The sequence below is a fragment of the Tachyglossus aculeatus genome, chromosome 8 (genome assembly GCF_015852505.1).
Source record: "Tachyglossus aculeatus isolate mTacAcu1 chromosome 8, mTacAcu1.pri, whole genome shotgun sequence".
Lineage (NCBI taxonomy): Eukaryota > Metazoa > Chordata > Mammalia > Monotremata > Tachyglossidae > Tachyglossus > Tachyglossus aculeatus.
Genome location: NC_052073.1, coordinates 19,735,050 through 19,756,916, shown reverse-complemented (window position 1 = coordinate 19,756,916; position 21,867 = coordinate 19,735,050). Strand labels below are relative to the sequence as shown.

General features: G+C 40.6%; 1 protein-coding gene and 1 non-coding gene across 2 annotated transcripts in view; one reads left to right on the top strand and one right to left on the bottom strand.

Annotated features, from left to right (window-relative positions):
- Window positions 1-21,867, bottom strand: part of NTSR1 (neurotensin receptor 1) — a 90,366-nt gene that overhangs the window by 48,873 nt on the left and 19,626 nt on the right. The window lies entirely within an intron of this gene.
- LOC119931878 lies at window positions 4,161-4,298 on the top strand. The gene has a single exon (XR_005452183.1). It is a non-coding gene; the product is annotated as a small nucleolar RNA SNORA7 (small nucleolar RNA).

The window sequence follows — 21,867 nt, the reverse complement described above, 5'->3', positions numbered from 1 at the left end:
TCTTGGGCAAGTCACTTAACTTCTTTGTGCTTCTGTATCCTCATCTACAAAGTGGAGATTAAATACCTGTTTTCCCTCCCCTCTGGATTGCAAACCTCTTATGGGAAAAGAACCATGTCTGTTCTGATTATTTTGAATCTACCCCAACATTTAATATAGTGCCTGGCACCAAGTGTTTAACAAACACCATATTTAACAAAATTATAATAATTATCATTTTACTCTGGAGCTTGGGTTTTTTTGGTCTTGGTCTCTTGGTCTCTCTCTCTGTCTCTCTCCCTCTCTCTCCCCTGAATATATTTCAATCAGTTATTACCAAGCACTAAATCATAAAATCTTAGGGGTGGGAAAGAGGTTGAGAGGTCCTCTGTTAAATAAGACCCTCAAAGGCAAGAATAGTATCTATTAACTCTACTGTAATACAGTGCTCTGGGTAGAGTAGGTGCTTAATCAATACTATTGATTGATAGGTAAACTAGTTCATTCCTCAGCTTTTTTAAAAAAGTGGTATTTGTAAAGCACTTACTATGGGCCAAGCACTGTTCTAAGCACTGCAATAGATACAAGATATGCCAGTTAGACACAATCCCTGGCCACATGGGGCTCTCAGGCCAAGTAGGAGGGACTATGATTTACTCCCTATTTTACAGATGAGGCAACTGAGGCCCAGGGAAGTCAAGTGACTTGCCCAAGGTCACACCGTCGACGAATTGTGGAGCTAGGAATAGAACCCAGGCTCTGTGACTCCCAGGCCTGTGCTCAGCATTGCCCAGTATTGCAGCACTGCACATAAAGTCACATGTGTGACTTTGGGCTACTTGAATGTACTCCACAAGCTATTAATTTTAGGATGGTTCATATTTGGTTCCCAAATTACATGATTAGGTGATCTGTGTAAGAGAGTCTGGGGATCAATGCTTTTTAGTAATTCATGATCTTGCAGTAAAAAGATTCTGTGTTGCCTAGAAGACTGAGTCAAGTCCAAGAGTCCAGTCTAGGGTCCATTCCCAGCATCATCAAAAGCTGTTATATAGCCTTGGGCAACTCCTGACCTCTCTGGGTCTTGGCCTCCAGATACTGAGAATACCTGCTTCACTCCATGGTGTTGGGGTTGGGGAGGGTGGGGGGACTCCCAAGAAGCTTCATGAAAGGAGCCAAGGTTTCTCTGGTGAAGGAGTCATCCCAGAGTGTAAACAAAGCCCAGGAGCACCATTGCCTAGGGGAAAGAGCACTGGCCTACAAGTCAGAGGACCTGAGTACTAATTCTGGTTCTATCAGTTGCTTGCTCTGTGATCTTGGGAAAATTCCTTCACTTCCCTGTGCCTCAACTCCCTCATCTGCAAAATGGGGATTCATTACCTGTTCTCCCTCCAATTTAGACTATAAATCCCATGTGGGGCAGGAACTGCGTCTGATCTAATGAACTTGTATCAACTCCAGCTCTTAGAACAGTGTGTGACACATATTAAGCACTTAACAAATATAATAATAATAATCATTACTATTTCCTCAAAGAACTGACTTATGCCTTAAGTCACTGACCGATGATATTGTCTGATATCATTAATAAAACATGGCTGTCAAATAGTGTTTTGTTTAACTGTTTTTTTAAAGGGGGAACTTCAGTGTTTCCACTGAATTTTTCAGGAAGATTTTCCAGTTCCACTTGCCCTAAGAAAACATAGTCTGAGTTTCTGAGTTGACTCTGCTGCAGGTTCTCCAGGTTGGGCTCCATAATGTTTAATCAAAGACATTTCCATTTATGTCAGGTAGAACCTTGAGATAAACCCAACCCAACTAATGATAATGCAGGAATATATATAGGGTTCAATTCTAACCCCAATGTTGAAGTACCTCCCTACAGGAGAGTTAGCCTCTTGGGAAGACCAATTCACCCCTTCCAGGAACAAACAGACTAAGTACAGTTTGGTCCATACAGCCTGATGTGCACAGTGGTTCCCTAGTTGCTGAAAGAGAGAAAACACTTAAATTATTTCCACAGAAGGATTTAAGGCAAGTGAGACAATCTGGTTCATTCCATCACAAATCCCACAGGCCCCTGAGAAGATGTCATGGAAGCCAGGGGACTCAAATGTAAGGTTTTTGTGCAAGATCACTCTAGGGCGATACCCCACTCAATGCCTTGCATATGCTCTTCTTGTATGGGAAGGAAAGGGGCTGAGCTACTTAGAAAACTGATTCTATCGTGACAAGTTATTTCATTGCAACACCACTTTCAGGTTTCAGGAACTAAACTGTGCCTTTTCTTAATCGGCGAATTTCCAAAGTAGACGAAACAATGGCGGGTTCTTGTGGTAATCGCTGAATGCTATTCTTGCATTGCTTCATTGACTTTCACAAATACTGGATTTTCAAAAATAATTAACCCTTACGGAACATACTGGTCTGGAAAATGTATTCATTTAGGATGTACACAATACTTTTGAATCAAAACCAATTCTGGATTATGGTGGGGATTTAGGGAAATATTTTGAATTAGTAAATAGAAAATGTGTGTGGAGTGGGAGGAGAGAGGGTGTGGTACCTTTTTCTGTTTAGAATTATTTTGCCAGTTTAGGCAAACATTGAACCTCCCTGAGCCTCAGTTTCCTCACTTTAAAAGAAGGTACAATAGTTTTTCTGCTTCTTTCACAGAGGCATTTTGGAGATTAGTAAAATGAGGCTTGTAAGTATTTGAATACCACAGAAGAAAGATACTATTGCAGGAATAATAATAATAACGATAATAATTATTATCGTTATTATTATTGTATTACCCTTAAGGAGGTAGCTCTGTTTCTAAAGAGACTTCTGGATAGATCAGACTCAATCACTAAAGCTGCCTGACTGGATTCATTAGGATTTTCTCTGAACAATCCGTCCACCCATGAAAAGAATCTAATCTCCATCCTAATAATGTGTTTGTCACAAAGACATAATTGGTTTATTTGTTCAACTCCAAGTGCTTTGGTGCTGGTAAAGCTGGGGGTTTTTATTGCAAAAAGCTGAAGTCTACCTTAAATGTCATAGGTCTTTGAGGGAAGCAAAAGATTCTGTCAAGTATGTAACACCTTTCAAATGTCATTGTGTGATAATTATATTGATTTGCATAAATCTGAATGAAATTGGCAATATTTCTAAAAGTTGGCTTTGAGCACTAGTGTACCAGGGGACATTAACCTTCCCATCTTGGAAAACAAGGAACTACTTTACTTCCTACAAAAGACAAAATGTCAGTGGGCTGAGCAAAAGCTGGGTGAAAGCTAGGTCTGCATCAGAGACATGTTGTTTTAATGTGTGAACACAGCAGCACTTTTCCTTCTTGAATGTGGAAATTATATTAGAGAAACAATAACTCCTCTCTGGACTCTGAAGGGGGCAAACAGCAATTTGCTTGTTTTGACCTGGTTTTGAACTTGAGAACTTTGGTCTGGAAGACAAAGGAAAAAAGAAAATGCTACCAGAACTCTTCTGACTGGCTATTCTAAGTACAATGTGGAATTCCCCAAATGGGCAGGGTCATGCTTACCTGGGCAGCAGAACCCAGGGGAAAAAATATCTCTGCAAAGAAAAGCCTCATTTAAGGTCCTCAGGTGTGAACATGTGCTTTTTGCTAATTAGTTCTCTAGGGGATAAGCAGTCATTTTTTAAATTAAAATTATTTTTCCTCAGTCTAGCATATTTGACTTAGAGGGCAATGGTTCAAAGGGGTCTTGGTTCTTGGGAATTTTCAGAAAACTGAAGATGATAATTTTTTGCTGTTATGACTAGTAATCAAGAATAATTTACTCTTCTTCTGAAAAGATTCTATACACACTGTTTATGACATTTAAATTCTTTAAATTTGCAAGTCCAATTTTGTTATAAATATTCATCGCCTAGCCCTGAGTTTTTAAGGAGGTATGTATGTATGTGTGTGTGGTTTTTTCCCAAACAACCATCAGCTCCTTTGTTTGCAGCAAATAATGCTCTGAGACCACCAGGTGAAAAATAAAATTTGTTTTTGTTACAATTTCTTTTGTTTCTGTGCTAAAGCCAAAAACTTTGATCATTCATTAAATCAATTTACATAAGATAACTAGCTTTTGAACTCCCTGTTAAGCTACTGGAGGCATTTCCATCATTAGCTGTTTGTTTTGTTTCATGGTGTTTGTTAAGTTCCCCTCTCAGGGTCTCACCTAGAGAGTTTCCAGTACTCTACTAGTCTCCACTACGGGAGGGAGAGTTAAGCAGAGGCATACCCATTCCATTCCTAGGTTGGGCAGTGGCTAGCAAGTGGAAGGCAATCTGCTACAAGTCAAAACTTACTGGTGCTGGGCAGCAGTGACATAGTAGACCGTCGAGGGTGGAGACTCAAGTTTATTGCATGGAAGGAGGCAACGGTAAACCACTTCCGTATTTTTACTAAGAAAACTCTATGGATCCACTACCAGAACGACTGCAGATGGAGGTGGGGGGTTCTGGGAGAGATATGTCCATGACATGGCTTTGAGTCCGAGATGACTCAATAGCATAAAACAAGACAAGATTTGTTAATTGCTTAGTATGTGTCAGGCACTATACTGAACTCTGGGGTAGATACAAGATAATCATGTTAGACACAGTCCTTGCCCCCCACGGGGTTCACAGTCTTATCCCTTATTCATGATCCTGAATGAATGAATGAATGAATGAATGAATGCCCCCATTTTACAGATGAGGTAACTGAGCCACAGAGAAGTTAAGTGATTTGCACAAGGTCACACACACAGCAGACAAGTGGCAGAGCTGGGATTTGTGGAGGGAGAGAGTTTCAGGCTGGGGGACCAGCACACGATGAATAAAAGGAGATTTTAGTATTGGGGGGAGAGGAAAATTGACATCAGATATACTCTCTCATATTGATATAATTTTTTTAAAAAAGTTTTGCTACTCAAGCCATCAAAATGACTTAATAAACCCTCCCTGGAGGGAGGTGGACAGACTGGGTGAAACTTGGAGGGTCCCTTCCCTTACAATCACAAAGTAATGTAGCATGTAAGCAGTTGTCAATATTTTCTTTCTCTTTAAGATTCTAATTGGATCTCTTTCATTTAGGAAATATATCAAAGTGATTAAAATATAGAAAATTAAACCTCAAATGGAGATGGCTCCATATGGTCTTATTATATTAGGTTGAGATCTTCCTTGGCTTGGTATAAACCCTGTTGGATTGATTTCTCACCACAAGTATCTTCAGCAAAAGCACTTCATTTTCAAGTCTCCTAGCCTTCTGAAATGGTGAAGACTTTCCAATGCTTGGAAGTGTTTCCTGAGGTTATTATTCAGTAACTGGATGCAGATGACATAATCAATCTATCAATATTTATTGAATACTCACTGTGTGCAGAGCATTTACACTAAGCACTTGGGAAAATACAAGTAAATAAGATATACAATCCCTGCCTTCAAGAAGCTGACCCTGTAACAGGCAATTGTTAGACATAAAATAGTAATAAAATGTAATGATAAGAACTGTAGTACTAACTGCTTACTATGTGCCAAGCACTGTACCTAAGGGCTTGGGTAGTTGTAATACAATCTAGAGCATACACAGTCCTGTCCCACACGAGGAGGGAGAAAATGTATTTAATCCCCATTTTACAAATGAGAAAATTAAGGCACGGAAACGATAAGTGACTTGCCCAAATTCACACAGCAGGCAAGCAGGCAACCTCACACAGCTCGGTTATTAGAACTCACATCTTCTGACATCTAGTTTTGTGCTCTTTCTACTAGGCCAGTTGCTGCATGTTTTATAATAAAAGTCTGGAAAGACGAATAGCTAAATAATAAAGATAAATTAATATGTCAAGAATATGCATACGATATGATATAAATGTAAATGCTAAGGTCAGTGTAGATGGATGACCTGGAAAGGTGAAGCTTAAATGGGGAATGCCTCCTAGAGTAAGTGGATTTTCTGGAGGATTTAGCATTGGAGAATGAGCCAAACCCACCTAGTTTTCTCCTCTCAAATCTTTCTCAATCCTTTCCTCTGGGTTCCAGGAAAGATCACCTACCAGTGTTCCCCAGTGTAGCAAGCTCAGAGTTGCCGACCCCCATCTCAGCTGCTTGGGGAACCCGCTGTTTGTTGGATGTGATTCTCTAGCTGGCCCAGAATGGTGGAGTGTCTGCTTATATGTAACCAGCAATCTTACATGCTTGGAGTCCCAGAGGATACTTATCACCAATCCCAAAAGCCGCTTACAAAAGCCTGAGGCTGAGTGCTCTGGGCTGGTTGATTTGCACCCCTGAACTTAAAATGTTGAGTGATTAAACAGGCAAACTCTCATTGCTATGAGTAATTCAGATCTGCCTGCTTACCAGGAATGGGTTTCATGCCATACATTGATGTATTTTTCATGGCATTTGGAGCATTTATAGAACTTTCATGGGGCAATACCCAATACCCAATTCTTCAAAAATAACATTTTCTAATCTCCAAGAAGATCTAGGTTTATAAGTGTAGTCTGGGACCTTCAGCCAGCTTTCCCGATGGGACTAGGTGAAGCACAAACAGCTGAGAATTAACAGGCGTTTCTCTAACAACCCTGTCAAAAGGGTTGATTAACCTGTGAAGACTGTATCTTGCACATTAGTTCAAAGTACAAATTGCTTTTTTTAATGGATACATCCTTTTGCATTTATGCAATTAAAACATTTCTCATCTCTCACCTTAACATTTGTCATGCACAATTGATTTATTTGCTTTTCAGATCTAAATATTGTCAGTGACTTCAATGGCAACTACCGTAACCAAAAGTGATACCTTCACACCACCTTACAAATGTGCTTATACTGTGTGAGTAAACTGACTCAGCCTGGCAGACAAGTTTAAAGCTTCTTTCACCTGGCCAAAGTTTCAGGTCCCCACCAAATTTTCGATGTTCTACTCTTTTCCTCTTCGATCCATAGCATGCCTCTCAACACCTTTATTCATGTTTCTGAGTACTTTACTCTCCATTCACTTGCTAAGTGAATCTAAGGGTATAACTATAGCCCTGCCCTTGAGGGTCCCTGTTGAGAACCAGTCTCTATAAAGAGCATCTTTAGGGCATCTGTCCTCATCACATGCATCTTCTTTTCTGCATGTACCCAGTAAGGATGCTGTCAGAGAGAGGGGCTAAGAGGCTGGTCCAGGGAAGAGTTGGAGCTAAGCAATTGAGCCTAGATTTCAGGGAGATCCTGGGAGAGCCTTGAAATCACCACCATTTCACCTGCCTGATGCCTTTGTCCAAAGCCCCAGAGTTGAAGGCAAGCAGATTTGACAGGGAGATCTCAAGTCAGCCCAGATACTACAGCCAATGAGGCCTGACTTCTGGAGTGGTGGGAGAGTCTGAAAGCATTATCATCCACCACATTCCTTAAGGGACCTCATTTGTGTTCTGTATGCACTTATTTTTGGGAGAGGAAACCTCTTATTTGCACACGCATGTGTTTGTGTATAAGAAACTACATATACTACCGCAGAGTGGAGAGGCTGTTAAACAAGCAGCATGACCTAGTGGAAAGAGTCTGGGAGTCAGAGGACCTGGGTTCTAATCCCAGTTCTGTCATTTGTCTGCTGTGTGACAGCCAAGTCACTTAGCTTCTCTGTGCCTCAGTTACTTCATCCATAAAGTGGGTATTAAAACTGTGAGCCCCACATTTGACATGGACTGTGTCCAACCTGATTAGCTTGAACCAATGCTTAGTACAGTGACTGGAACACAGTAAGTGTTTAACAAATGCCATTAATTTTTTTTGAACCCAGGAATTTTGATGTGCAAGTTTAGAATTTCTGAAAAAGGGGAGTAAAAAAGTAATGAGAGTGGAAAAAGGGAAGAACAGGGAAAAAAGGGGAATTGTAACTTAGAAACTGAGAGGCCATCTTTATTATCTTGTGACTATTTCTCTGGTGCTAGCTAGTTCATCATTATCAAGGGTGGGGCCTGGCACAAGTAAGGAGAGTTTAATAAGGAAGGAAACAGGCACTGAGGTCCTCTGAATCAGAAAACTCAGTAAAGGTTAAATGGAAACAGAAGCCTGCCAAGTTTCACAGTATTCTGACATCAGGTGGGTAGGGTACCTACCCCACAAGTTCCTCTAGATTGTAAGTTCGTTGTGCGCAGGGAATGCATCAGTTTACTGTTGTATTGTACTCTTCCAAGCACTTAGTACAGTGCTGTGCACACAGTAAGTGCTCAGTAAATACAATTGACTGACAACCCAGAACTCTTTCTTCCCTCAATCCCCAGATGGCCACTCTTCCAGGAGCTATGTTCATCCACACCTATGGAGCTTGGCCATTCATTCACCCTGAACCAAGGGAAGGGAAGTAGTGCGGCCTAGTCTGCAAAGAGCACGGGCCTGGGAGTCAGAGGACCTGGGTTCTAATCCTAGCTCCACCATCTCTCTGCTGTGTGATCTTGGGCAAGTCACATAATTACTCTGTGCCTCATTTACCTCATCTGTAAAATGGGGCTTAAGACATTGAGTTCCATTTTGGGAATGGGCTGTGTCTAACCTTGGGTTTAGTACAGTGCCTGGCACATAATAAGTGCTTAACACACACCATTAAAAGGCAAGCGGGGAGGGTTGGGGGGAGAAGAAAGCTGGAAACTGTAAGTTCCCCCGGCCAGAGGAAGAATCAAACTGGTCACATAACCCCACCGTGCTTATGAAATTATCCCAGCCATTGAAGTCACCCAAGCAGTGCGGTTGGTGCTAGCGAGGCTAATAAACCAGATCCTGACATAAAGCAATTTGAGGAAAAAAGGAAGGGTGGTGGCTGAACCATTATGCATGGATAACAATGTGGGCAGCTTTTAGAAGGAACTAGAGAGCATAAGCTGAAACACTATGAACTGGGCTGTATAGTGGCACTAAAATTAACTAGTGAAAGTCCTGCTCTCCAGGTTGGGCTCTGTTCCTTTCCCATCCCCAGTTCTGCTGAAGATAATATCATTCTCATTAAAATAAGAGCTGAAACTTCTTCTATTCATGTTCCATTACAAAGATGTCATTCCCCTGACCATGAAAAAGCAGTTGAAGCCAGGAATCCACAGGGATTAGCTATATTTTTGCCCGAGAAACCCCTGCCTTCCTTTCCACTCACCATCTGCATAACTTCTGAGATTGAAGGAGAGGCCATCTTTTACCAGACTTCAGAAGAAACAAGCCTCACTGATGCCCAGCTCACTTGATCCTCAAGGAGCATTTAAGCTGGCATGGGGATTAACGACAGCACGATCTATTAAAATAGTTGATGAACTTTTCAGGAGAATATTGCCAGACAGGGTCTCGTAAAGAAAGTAGGTGATGGATTGTGGGGGCTAGACAAAGATCTGACAGGATAAAGGAGTGGATGGTCTGTACTTTTCTGGACCCTGTCATAATTTAAACAGTGGCTTCTCCTGTTTATGATACCACTTTCTACCCTTCCTTTAAATGAACTTCAGATAAGGGCACCCAACTTCAGGAAATCTTCCCTGATTAATCCCATCAATTCTTAAACCTACCAGCCTATCAACAATTCTCTCTTTTAACTCACTGAACTAATTACTATATGACAATCATCGATCAGATTTATTAAATATTTACTAAGTGTGTAACACTGTATTAAGCACTCAGGAGTGTCAAATGGAAGAAAAAAAACACCATCTCTGCCCTTCAAAAATTGACAATCTAATGGGGTGGACAGACAGCCCAAAAGTATTTGCAAATAGTGGTAGGTGGAAGAAGAATGATAAAACAGGGAATAACTCAAATGAATTAGGATTAAAATAACTAAAGAAATGACTATACAAATGAAATGTATAGCTCATGTCCATAAGGGCAGAGGATAGGACTTAAATATATTTGTGTGAAGGGTAGTGTAGGGTTACCTGCCTTTCTCCTCATTTTGTATAGTAACCTCCTTGAGGGCAAGGTCCATGTCTATCATTTCACATGGAGCCATGGAGTTGAGTATTTAGGGAAGTAACTTTAAGAATATCTTAAAGAGGCTGCCCAGTGGTCAGGGATGTGAAGCCATTGTACTCAACTCTTGGAGGAGAAAATCAGCCTAAGTTCATGGAAGAACAAAAGAGAGAGGATGTTTCCTGCTGATGAGCAAAGGGGACAACAGGAACTGAGAACATAGGAAAAGTAATTTAATTTTCCATAGATGACTTCAAAGAGGGAAGAGTTGGCTTCCAAGAGGGATAAGCAACATGGCCTAATAGATAGAGCACAGGCCTGGGAGTCAGATGGACTCTCCCTTCCTTCAGACTTATTTAAGGCATATGTCCTCCAAGAGGACTTCTCTGACTAAACCTCCATTTCCTGATTTGCTCCCTTTATTCACTCCTCTCTGAGCCCAAAAGATGTACATTTTCTTTATATTAATATCTGTCTCCCCCTGTAGACTGTAAACTTGTTGTGGGCAGGGAACGTGACTGCCAACTGTGTTATATTGTTATATTGTACTCTCCCAAGTGCTTGGACAGTGTGCTGCACACAGTAAGTGCTCAATATATATGGTTGATTGATTGATTGATTGACCTGTGTTTGATCCTGGGTCACCACTTGTCTATTGTGTGACCTCAGGCAGGTCTCTTAACTCCTCTGTGCCTCAGTTACCTCATCTGTAAAATGGGGATTAAGACTGTGTCCAATCTGATTAGCTTGTTCACATTCTCTGCCTCACATGGAGCTCACAATCTCTAGGGAATTTAACCCACTGCCATCCACAAAGCTTCTCCTTCCCAGACTGCCTTCTACCTGGGCATAGATTAATCTGGACCTTTTTTTCATGGAAAAAATTCAGGTTTTTACTACAATTTTAATGACAACTTTGTGTCACCCTTCCTGCCCTGTACACTCAGCCTCTCCTTTTGTCTCTTTTGATTAACACTCTCAAAAGTTCATCATCAAAGATGCTCAAGATCAAAACTTCCTGCTTCTGTCTCCTGCCAGCTTTATAGCTGACTGGATGATTGTCATCAACCAGAGATTCATAACCTTGGGGAAATGAGGGCTGGTCTGAAAAATCAAACCTGGGGATGAGTGTGCTTAGCCAGGGACACAGCGGACATAGCAGGCCACAAAAAGAGATCGTTCCACATCCTGGCCCCTGCCACCAGGGGCACCTTTGAAGAAAGATTCCAGAAGTCTTTGTTTACTGTCTGTGGAATTCTACATATATTCTCTAAATTAATGCTGATGGCCCACTTGGCCTAAGGGGGAATGTAAAGATCGAGTATATTTGATGGAAATTCCATCTCCTTTACTGAATGAGAACTTGGGTGATAATAGTAAATATTTCTTTTGAAATATCACTTTTATTTAACCAGCAAGTATTTATTCTAGTGTGTCTAGCACTAGAAAATATGCCAGAAATCTGTTGCCAAGACTTGTAATTTACTTGAAGGCCAAAATTAACCAAACAATCCAGTGTTCAGATCTTTCAAAGCCATATCATTTGTAAAGAAACAAATTCAGTCCAATAAAACTCTGCAGCTGGATTCATATGATAACAATACTGATACAATAACAATGACTGTGGTATTTATTAAGAACTTACTAAATGTCAATTACTGTGAAGCAGCATGGTCTAGTAGATAGAGCTTGGGCCTGGAGGGCAGAAGGACCTGGGTTCCAATTCCATCAACCACTTGTCTGCTGTGTGGACTTGGACAAGTCACTTAAATTCTCTGTGCCTCAGTTACCTCATCTGTAAAATGGGGATTAAGACTGTGACCCTCATGTGCAACCTGACTAATTTGTATCTACCCCAGCACTTAGTGCAGTGTCTAGCCCACAGTAAGCACTTACTAAATACCATTTTTAAAAAAAGCACTGTACTTATCTCTGGGGTAAATACAAGTGAATCAGATCATGCGTGCCTCATCAGTACAAATGGGCTCAGTGCTGGAAGTAAGCTGGAACCAGACATTCTGGGGCAGTGGAGAGTGTGGACAGGGTTGGGGAAACAATCCTGTCCATCTGGAACTGGGCAAGTGAAAGGATACCTTGCTAACTGCTGTCTCTTTGGGGACAAGCAGCCCAAACCCAACTTCTTCCATTGTACTCCCCTTTGAGGTTCTGGCTGTGTCCTGCATCTCTTTCAGTGGATGACTTTCCAGCTTTTCTCCCACCCATCAACAGGAAAACTTGCTTGCCACCTATGAGTTCAGTTCAGCAGCATTCCAGTTAATAATAATTATAAAAATAGTATTTGTTAGGTGCTTACTATGTGCCAAACACTGCACTAAACACTGAGGTAGATGCAAGTTAATCAAGTCAGACATAGTCCCTGCCCCATATTGGCCTCACAGTTTTAGTAGGAGGGAGGACTAGTATAGAATACCCATTTACAGATGAAGAAATTGAAGCGCAGAGAAGTGCAGTGACTTGCCCAAGATCAAACAGTAGTCAAGTGAGCAGGGAACATTTCTATTTATTGTTATATTGTACTCTCCCCAGTAGGGAAGCAGCGTGGCTCAGGGGAAAGAGCCCGGGCTTTGAAGTCAGAGGTTATCAGTTCAAATCCCGGCTCTGCCACTTGTCAGCTGTGTGACTTTGAGCAAGTCACTTCACTTCTCTGGGCCTCAGTTACCGCCTCTGTAAAATGGGGATTAAGATTGTGAGCCCCACGTGGGACAACCTGATCACCTTGTAAATTCCCCAGTGCTTAGAACAGTGCTTTGCACATAGTAAGCGCTTAATAAATGCCATCACTGTTATTATTATTATTACTTAGTACAGTGCTCTGCACACAATAAGTGCACGGTAAATATGATTGAATGAACGAATGAATGAAAGTGGCAAAGTCAGAATTAGAACCCACCTCTGATTCCTAGGCCTGTAAATTTCTTTTACTTTCAGCACTGGATAGGAATCTGCTCCTTGTCAAGAGAATGATGGAGTAGAAGGTAGGAGGGAGAGCACTGCTCTGTGAATTGGGTGACCTGGTTCTTGGCCCTGTTCTGCCTGTAACTGGCTAATGTGAGTGAAGACTAGATGTGCACTTGCAACCTGCTACATCCCTGCCTGCCTACTTGCTCATTGCACTCCCTGCCTGGTGGGCATGAGACTGGCAGAGTTGAGAGACAAGTTTGTGCAGCAGCACAAAAAACTGACACTGCCGTCAATTCTTCGGCTCAGGTTCTAGATCCTGAAATCTCAGAACCCATGTACATCCATCATTTCTGATGGGAGACTCCATTGTTTTGGATCCCACCTTGTGGTAATGGAATCTTGGGATATGTTGAAAATAGCAGTACAGCTGACAAGTGCATACCAAAGCAGCCCTGGGCTAGTTCATGCTATTCTCAGCTAGAGCACTTTTAAATAGAATTGCTCTCTATGAACCGACTGAGGAGAAGTGGTTCCTGACACCAGCAGTTCACCTGATTTATTGGATCAGCTACTAGTGCTACCAAGCACCAACTTATCTGATGAAACCCAGGGAGCTTAATTCAAATAGCTGGAGGTTTATTTCACTCCCCTCTCTTCTGCTTCTTCAACTTAAGTAAGACTAAGTTCACCCTTGGAGATAATTGATCCATCTCCAGAGGCAAGGAGAGTAATGGCTAATTTAGTCCTGTGCAAAATGCTCTGCTTGGTTTCCCTGACTAATATTACCACCATTTTTACTGGGTGAATTTCTTCCTGGTTCATTTTTCTATTGAGTAGTGATCTTAACTATTGTAGTTGCCTCTATATTTGAAGTTAACCTGGAGCTGTGTTCAGTCACAAAACTGCAGCCTCCATGTCATTAAATCTTTTCAGAACTTTGTTTTAAAAAAGATACACTTCGAACTTCAGTAAAACATCCTTTCCGCTAAACCTAACATTGTAGTAGCAGATTCAAAATCCCTGCCAGCTATTTGGGGGTGGTTAAAACCACAAACCATTATTGCGTTACTGCAGTAAATCTCTCTGTAGACTAATCTTGCCAATAGAAGAGCAGCTTGCAGAATCACGAGACCAGGAGGCTATTTGTTTGAAATTGATTGTGTTGGTGGCAGGGTTCCACATCACCAACAGGCCTGGAGTGAGGATTGAGACCCAAAACAGCCCAACTTCCAAGTCCCTAATAGCTAAACATTAGAAAGAAGATTTAAGGACCCCAACAGACTTGGACAGTTGGGATCCAAGTCTGTGGGAGGGATGAAGTCTCTTACACTCTTTGCTCTGGGATTAAGGTTCTACTCTGTCAGATATAGAGGACAGTCTGATGGGCCACAGCTTCTCTGCATTAAAAGAAATCCCACACAGGCTCTTCTCTAATGAAGAATTCTGATGCCTGTAAACTCCTTAATCGTGAACTGAAACAGAATCAACAAAGCTATATAAGGATTCACAAATCCTCCATTTGGGATCTAGCTTGCTTTGGGAAAACAAGTTTTAAAACTCACTACATGAGTAGAATTGACCTAATGGAAGAAAAGGCTAACTGAGCTGAAAAGAACATTGAAAATTTCTGTTTTCATCAGCTTTCCTTTCCTGTTTGCCAGAGAAGTAACATTTTCCTTTGTCCTTGCTTTTTTTCTAATGTAATTCATTTTATTTTGTTTGTTTTTATGTTTCATGAACTGTTATTACTGCATCAGACCAGGGGTTAAATCAGGCTGGTATCTGGTTTCCAACTCTGTCTTTACAGAAAAGATCAAATACAAATCTATGGCAGGTGCAAGTGGTCCTGGAACATTGGCAGCTAAACTAGAATAAGGAATGCAATAGTTGAGAATATTTTATAAATTGGATGTATTAAAATCAGCCAGGCCTAAAGGCATGGCCCCCCGGAATAATGATATTTGATTAATCTCACCACTTCTTAACGACTTTGAAATGTTACTAACCCTGAATGAGACAAAGAAATCCACCAAGTTGATGAAACACAGCAAGGCACCTAGAGTAATCTCAAGACAAGATCTGGAGTGATGCAGGAAGCCTGTGGAATTTCAGGGGTGCCAAGATTGAAACAATATAAAAGGAGATAGATCACTAATAATAATCGATTAATCAATTGTATTTATTGAGCACTTACTGTGTGCAGAGCATTACTGGGTTAATTAAGTATTTACTACATGCCAAGCACTGTTCTAAGCCCCAAGGTAGACACAAGATAATCAGCTTGGACACAGTTCTCACCATATATGGGCATCAACATTTAAGAGGGAGATAGTTACATTGTCTCCATTATATAGATGAGGGAATGAAGGCCTAGAGAGTTTACATGACTTGGTCAAAGTCACACAGAAGGTCATTGGCAGAACTGGGTCTAGAAGCCAAGTCTTTTAACTTCCTGTCCTGTGGTCTTTCCACCAGACCATGTTGCCTTTCAGAGATATCACCTTGTTTCCTAATATTGGAAAAATCATTATGAGAATCTTCCTGAATCAACTCCAGAAAGACTTTAGTATCTCTGTAAGGGTTCATATCAATCTGGGGCCCAAATGATATGATCAAAAATTGCTCACCAACTATTTAAGTCAAGAGCATAAATTTTATATGACCTTGTTTGTCATTCCCAAAGCCTTTGACTCTGTCACATGAAATGTTGTGGAGGATTCTTCTGAAATTTGTCAGCACCTCTGCCTGTTCTATGACAGTAATACATGGGTAGTGGTCCTCAAGAGTGGATCTAATATAGCTTTCCTCAGGGTTAAGAAGAGAGTTCGGCAAGCTCTAATCCCATTTCTTAAAATAGTATATGCATGATATCTGGTCTTCTCTTATCAAGCAGAAACTCCTGATGATTGTCTTTGAGGTCCTTCAAAACCCTTCTGAAATCTCTTCCCCTCTAGAAGGGCTTCAATCAATCAATTATATTTATTGAGCACTTACTGTGTGCAGAGCTTTGTATTTGCAAGAGTACAATATAGTAGAGTTAGTAGACATGTTCTCTGCCTAGAATGAGCTCACAGTCTAGAGGAGTAGCTATTAATATAAATAAATAAATAAATTACGGATATGTATGTAAGTGCTGTAGGCCTGAGGGATTAGTAAATAAAGGGTGAAATTCCAAGTGCAAGGGCAGTGAAGAAGGGAGTGGGAGAAGAGGAAATGAGGCCTTAGTCGGGGAAGGCCTCTTGGAGGAGATGTGCTTTTAACAAGTCTTGGAAGGTGAGTAGAGTAATTGTCTGTCAGATATGAAGAGGGAGAGTGTCCCAGGTCAGAGGCAGGATGTAGGCAAGAGGTCGGAGGCAAGATAGATGAGATTGAGGTACAATGAGTAGTTTGGCATTAGAGAAGTTAAGTGGGTGGGCTGGATTGTAGTAGGAAATCAGGGAGGTAAGTAAGGTAGGAAAGCTCCTCCTCTAGACTTTAAGCTCACTGTGGGCAGGGAATGTGTCTGTTTATTGTTATATTGTACTCTCCCCAGCACTTAGTACAGTGCTCTGCCCAGAGTAAGTGCTCAATAAATATGACTGAATGAATTGAATGAATAGGAGGGGGCAAGGTGCTTGCTTTAAAGACTATGGTGAGGAGTTTCTGTTTGATGTGGAAATGGAAGGGTAACCACTGGAGGTTCTTGAGGAGTGGGGGAAATGTGGACTGAATACTTTTGTAGAAAACTTATCTGGGTAGCAGAGTGAAGTATGGACTGGAGTGGGGAGAGATAGGAGGCAGGCATGTCAGCAAAAAGTCTGATATAGTAATCAAGTCAGGATAGTTTAAGTGCTTGGATTAACACAGTAGCACTTGGGATGTAGAGGAAAGGGTAGATTTTAGTGATGTTGTGAAGGTAGAACCAACAGGATTTGGTGACCGATTGAAGGGAGGATGGTGGTGCTTTCTTCAGTGATAGGAAAGAGAGGAGGAGGAGAAGGTTGGGTGGGAAAATAAGGAGTTCTATTTTGGATATGTCAGATTTGAGATCCGGGAAGGACATCCAAGTAGAGATGCCCTGAAGGCAGGAGGAAATGCAAGATTGCAGAGGAGAGAGCCTTCCCAGATTAATTTCTACTCTCCCCAGTTTATATCATCCAACTGCCACTTCAGCATTTGTGTGCCACAAAGCAATGTAAATCCTCCCAACTTCCTGTAGCACTTTTAGACATATTTTACATACTCTTTTATTTAAGCAGTAACTCATGTCCATATCCCCTCTTCTTTCTTCCTTCTGTTTGTGAATTATTTTAGTGTCTCTCTCCCCCACTAGATTGTAAACTCTTTATGGACAGGGATCATCTCATCTAATTCTATGGTATCATCCCAAGAGCTTAATCCAGTACTCTACACCCAGTAGATATTCCAGCATTGATTGATTGATCATTTTCTGAGGGAACAGAACAGGAATGACTGATTCATTTTCATTTCTAAGCTGAGATTACTCAAATGGCAGGCTTCAGCCCAGATGATCTGATCTCTATTTATTTCAGATCCTTTTTATGTGCCAAGGAATGAAAATCTGGAAAAAATGATCATCAGAGTTTTAGACTGGCAGGGTACCTTTAGTTTAATTTTCAAAGCAATTTGTCCTGGGGTCATTCATTTAAACAGTTGGTTCCAGAGCTGAAACTGGTTCATATCTTCAGGTCATTTGAGGCTTTTTAGTCAGAGTTGGACAAATGGCATTAGTAACTCTGACATTTAAGGCCCAAATAGGTTAATGATAACACAGCATATGGATTTCTAGTTTCCCTGGGTGAGGAGAAAGAAATAGATACGATTTTCCCAGAAATCCTTGCAATAGTACCAGCTTTTGATTCAGTTTTTCAGGATAACTAATCAAGACAGCTGTTCTTATCTTATCATTCAAACTAGTAAAAACCATAAGAACACAGTCCTACAATCACATCACCTTTAATTTTTATTGGTTTCCTCAACTGCATTCCTTAAAATAAACTGCATTGCCAAGGAGTGAGAACTGTATGCCCTTGCTCAGTAAAGATTATCAGCATGAGAAACTAATGAAAAACCCAAAACAACTACTTCTGTTGATTATTAGAGCCTCTTCCAATGCTTAGAGGTTCCTTCTTGGATTAAATTGCTGGAAAATGAATTATCCATGAGAGAATGGGACTCTCAAATCTAGTAATTGAAAAGGGCATTATTTATTTTTGTTTATTATCAGTGGCAGAAGCAAGCTGCTCACTTTCAGATGAATAGGGAGTGACTTGTCTCCATCTGGTCTCAAGCACACTCTGCTGGAACTGAAACTCAACTATGAACTCCAGAATTGAATTTTAGTGATTGGCTTAAAAACTACTGCTCTCTGCCATGCTCATAAATATCTCTGAAAATGGAACTGAAAACCGTATATTCAGTCAATTTACTTTATTTTTGTTTACATTTATCTTTTAAAACATACAATGCTAAGCAATAATTAAAAGTAGGAATGTCACTACCATCTATATATTGACTCCTTTGGTAATGGGAAATAACAGAATAGCAAAAATTGGCCTCAATGATCAAAATGCACAAGGGCTGCAGAACTGTAAAAATGTACCCTGAAACTTCAAATGGAATACAGAATCAATCAATCTCAAAATTTACTGATAGGTCAGGCAATTATCCTCTCTCTCTCTCTCTCTCTCTCTCTCTCTCTCTCTCTCTCTCTCTCTCTCTCCAAGGAGATGTAAAGGGAAATAAGGATAAGATGATGTTTCCTTTCATTTTGAAAAGAGGCAAGCATGTCCGAACAGAAGACTAGTTTTTCTAGCCGGGAAATGGTGAGGTTGGCTCTTTTATGGGAAAAAAACCAATCTGGACATTATTTCTAGCAAAATAGTTCAAATTTATAGTAGTGACATTGTCACCCACAATCTGAGTTGCATTAGGATGTTGATATTTTCTGTGTGACAAATGAGAGCGGACTCTATAGACTTGCCCTCCTATTTATTTTTATAAAATATTAAGGATGAATAACATCATAAGAAGTTAAATATTTCCCAGGAAGTGTTGTATATATTTAATAAATTAATCTCTCTGGTGGAATGTTCTGTTTCTTGTTACCCATACTCCCCTTGGTAAAATCCCAGGTACAGGATATGTTAATCTGTTAAAATAAACATGCTTTTGGCAGCTCAGATATTGTAAGGCCTGCTCTTGTCATGGTTCAATTCCAGTGGTTAAAAGCCCAGACTGAGGAAGGAGGGCCTTACATTCAAGGAAATCTATAATCGATCACACCTCATTTGGTGAAATCATCACTCTGCACTGCATTAAACAAAGTAAGGATTCAAGTAGCTGGATCATAAACTCCAGGATTAGCTAGTGAGATACAGGAATTAGAGGCAAAAAAAACCCCAACTTTGGATCATTTAAATACACCCTCTCTATCTTATTTAGGCAAGATGACCAGAAACTAGGTCATTTAAGGAGAGGTGGGGATGGGGCAGGAGGTGTAGAAAAGGGGGAAAAGTCAGAGTACCAAAGAGAGAAGGAGAAAGATCAAATGAAAGCAGGGGGAAAGGAAAACAATACTCATAGAAAAAGAAAGAAAAGAGGTACTAAGAGGAGAGGGGAGCAGTTAGGGCCAAAGGACAGAAGTAGCACTCACCTGTTTTTTTTATTGTTGCTTTCTCTTTCACTTGTTTTCAGTGGTTGTGGCAGCCTACCAAACACTGGATCCCTAGACTCTTCTGCAGGAGATGGCATCTATAAGCAATTCTATTTTCACTGCTTCCCTCTCTTTGCCTCCATCCCCCTCCTACCCATACAGGGTGGGTGCTATCTATCTAAATAGGCATGCTGCTTCTTCTCTATGTGATGCCTTCCAATTTTCTTACTCTAAGGTTTTTTGGTTCCATAGGAGGTAGAATAGACCTTGAAATTTGGATATTGTCATGCCAAATCAGGATAGCTGATCATATTGTCCCTGGGTCCCAAATAAAAATGTTACTTTGACGTTTGGTCTAAAGATCTCCATGCCAAAGTCTTTTAGCTTCAGTATCTTCTCTTGAGTGTCAAGGCGCACAATATCCCCCTTGAAAAGAAATGAGATTTGTGCAACTAATGAGTCATTTGGGGTTGTGAATCACTTGTCAGGTGAAGCCCATCAGCAAGAAATTTTTTTCTCATATCCAGCCAGTATTTTTTATTCCTCATTTCCCTCTTATTACTTCTAAGCTGGGACTAAAATGGCCAATTTTTGCATAAGATTGATGTAGTGCCTACACTGCCCATTCTGAACCTAGTGTGGTTTGGCCACTGTGATCTTAATGCCGCAACCAATACCACTAATGCAAAATGTAACAAATACCTAATGATATATCTTTGGAGTGTTCAAGACATGAATTGATAATTACTGGGAATTTATTGCAGATCAAAAATGTTTAAAATTGCAGCATATCCCTGACTATTATCCTTGTGGACAGGATAATTGAGAAGCACCGTGGCCAAGTGGATAGAGCACGGGCCAAGGAGTCAAAAGGACCTGGGTTCTAATCCTGGCTCCGCCACTTGCCTGCTATATGTGATCTTGAGCAAATCACTTAACTCCTCTGTGCCTCAGTTACCTCATTTGTAAACTGAGGATTAAGACTGCGAGACCCATGTGGGATATGAACTTTGTTCAACCTGATTACTTTGTACCTACCCTAGTGCTTAGAACAGTGCCTGGGATATAATTAGTGCTTAACAAATACCATAAAAAAGTGGACACCCAAAAAGTATTTCTATAGAGCCTAAACCTATTTAATAGTGCCATTAATAATGGAATTTGTTAAGTGTTTACTATGTGACTAGCACTCTACTAAGCACTTAGGTAGATACAAGGTAAGTTCTCTTTCAAGCATTTTGCACTGTGGCCTAGTGGAAAGAACACGTGCCTGGAAGTCATATGTCTTGGGTTCTAATCCCAGCCCACTATTTGCCTGCTGTGTGACCTTAGCTTCTCTGTGCCTCAGTTTCCTCATCTGTAAATGGGGATTCAATACCTCTACTCCTTCCTACTTAGACTGCGAGCCCAATGTGGGACAGAGACTGTGTTTGACCTGATTGTCATGAATCTACCCTAGCGCTTAGTACAGTGCTTGGCACATGGTATGCACTTAGCAATTATTTCAATTATTATCATTATTACTACACTGCTCAGGACACAGTAAGTGCTCAGTAAATAGCATTGATTAATTGGTAGTTTTCTTATGGTATTTAAGTGCTTACTCTGTGCCAAGCATTGTTCCAAGCTTGGACCTAGTGCCTGTCCCACATGGGGCTCATTGAATTCTACTGTTCTGAAATGCATCAAAAAATTCTAGAATCCAATCCTCCTAGTGATAACTGGGTCAGATTTGAGACATTGTTAGAGGTGCTAAGAAGCAAAAGAATCAGTAAAATGAAGTGTGTCCCGTGAAGACAAGTTTTATATTTTTTCACACTGGCTTACGAGCTGAAAGGGAGGCTGTTGGGAAAATTCCACCCAGAGTCTTAGAAGTGGCATCCACAAAACCAGATCATTGGATAATGAGCTTTATTCCCTGATATTGGGCTGAATCTCTTAGATTCAAGAATTAATAGATTCTTCTTTCTGTCAAAAAATGAAAATGGACTTGGTAGTTATTTTTGATTGTATCTAATCAAAGACCAATGACACAGGCAGTCAAAAAGTGAAGACTCTGTGACAGGAAGACCAAAGCAGAATTTCTTCATTAGCTGTTTTCAAAGTGTGCACTGATTCTTAAAAATCCATCATTTTTAAATGAGCTGGTACAACTTAATTTCATAGTAGTTTTGAGGTTGTTAATGATTGAGAAACATTCACTAGGAAAAGAAGAAAAGAAAGAAAAAAAGTAAAGGCCTTGGTGCCGAAATGCTGTATGCATATTGTCTCTTTAAATGCAAGTTAGTTTGAATGTCCTTTGGCTTCTTGAGCACCAGGCCCTGAACAGTTTAAGGCATTTCTTCAAGTGATCTTTTTTTGTTCTTGGA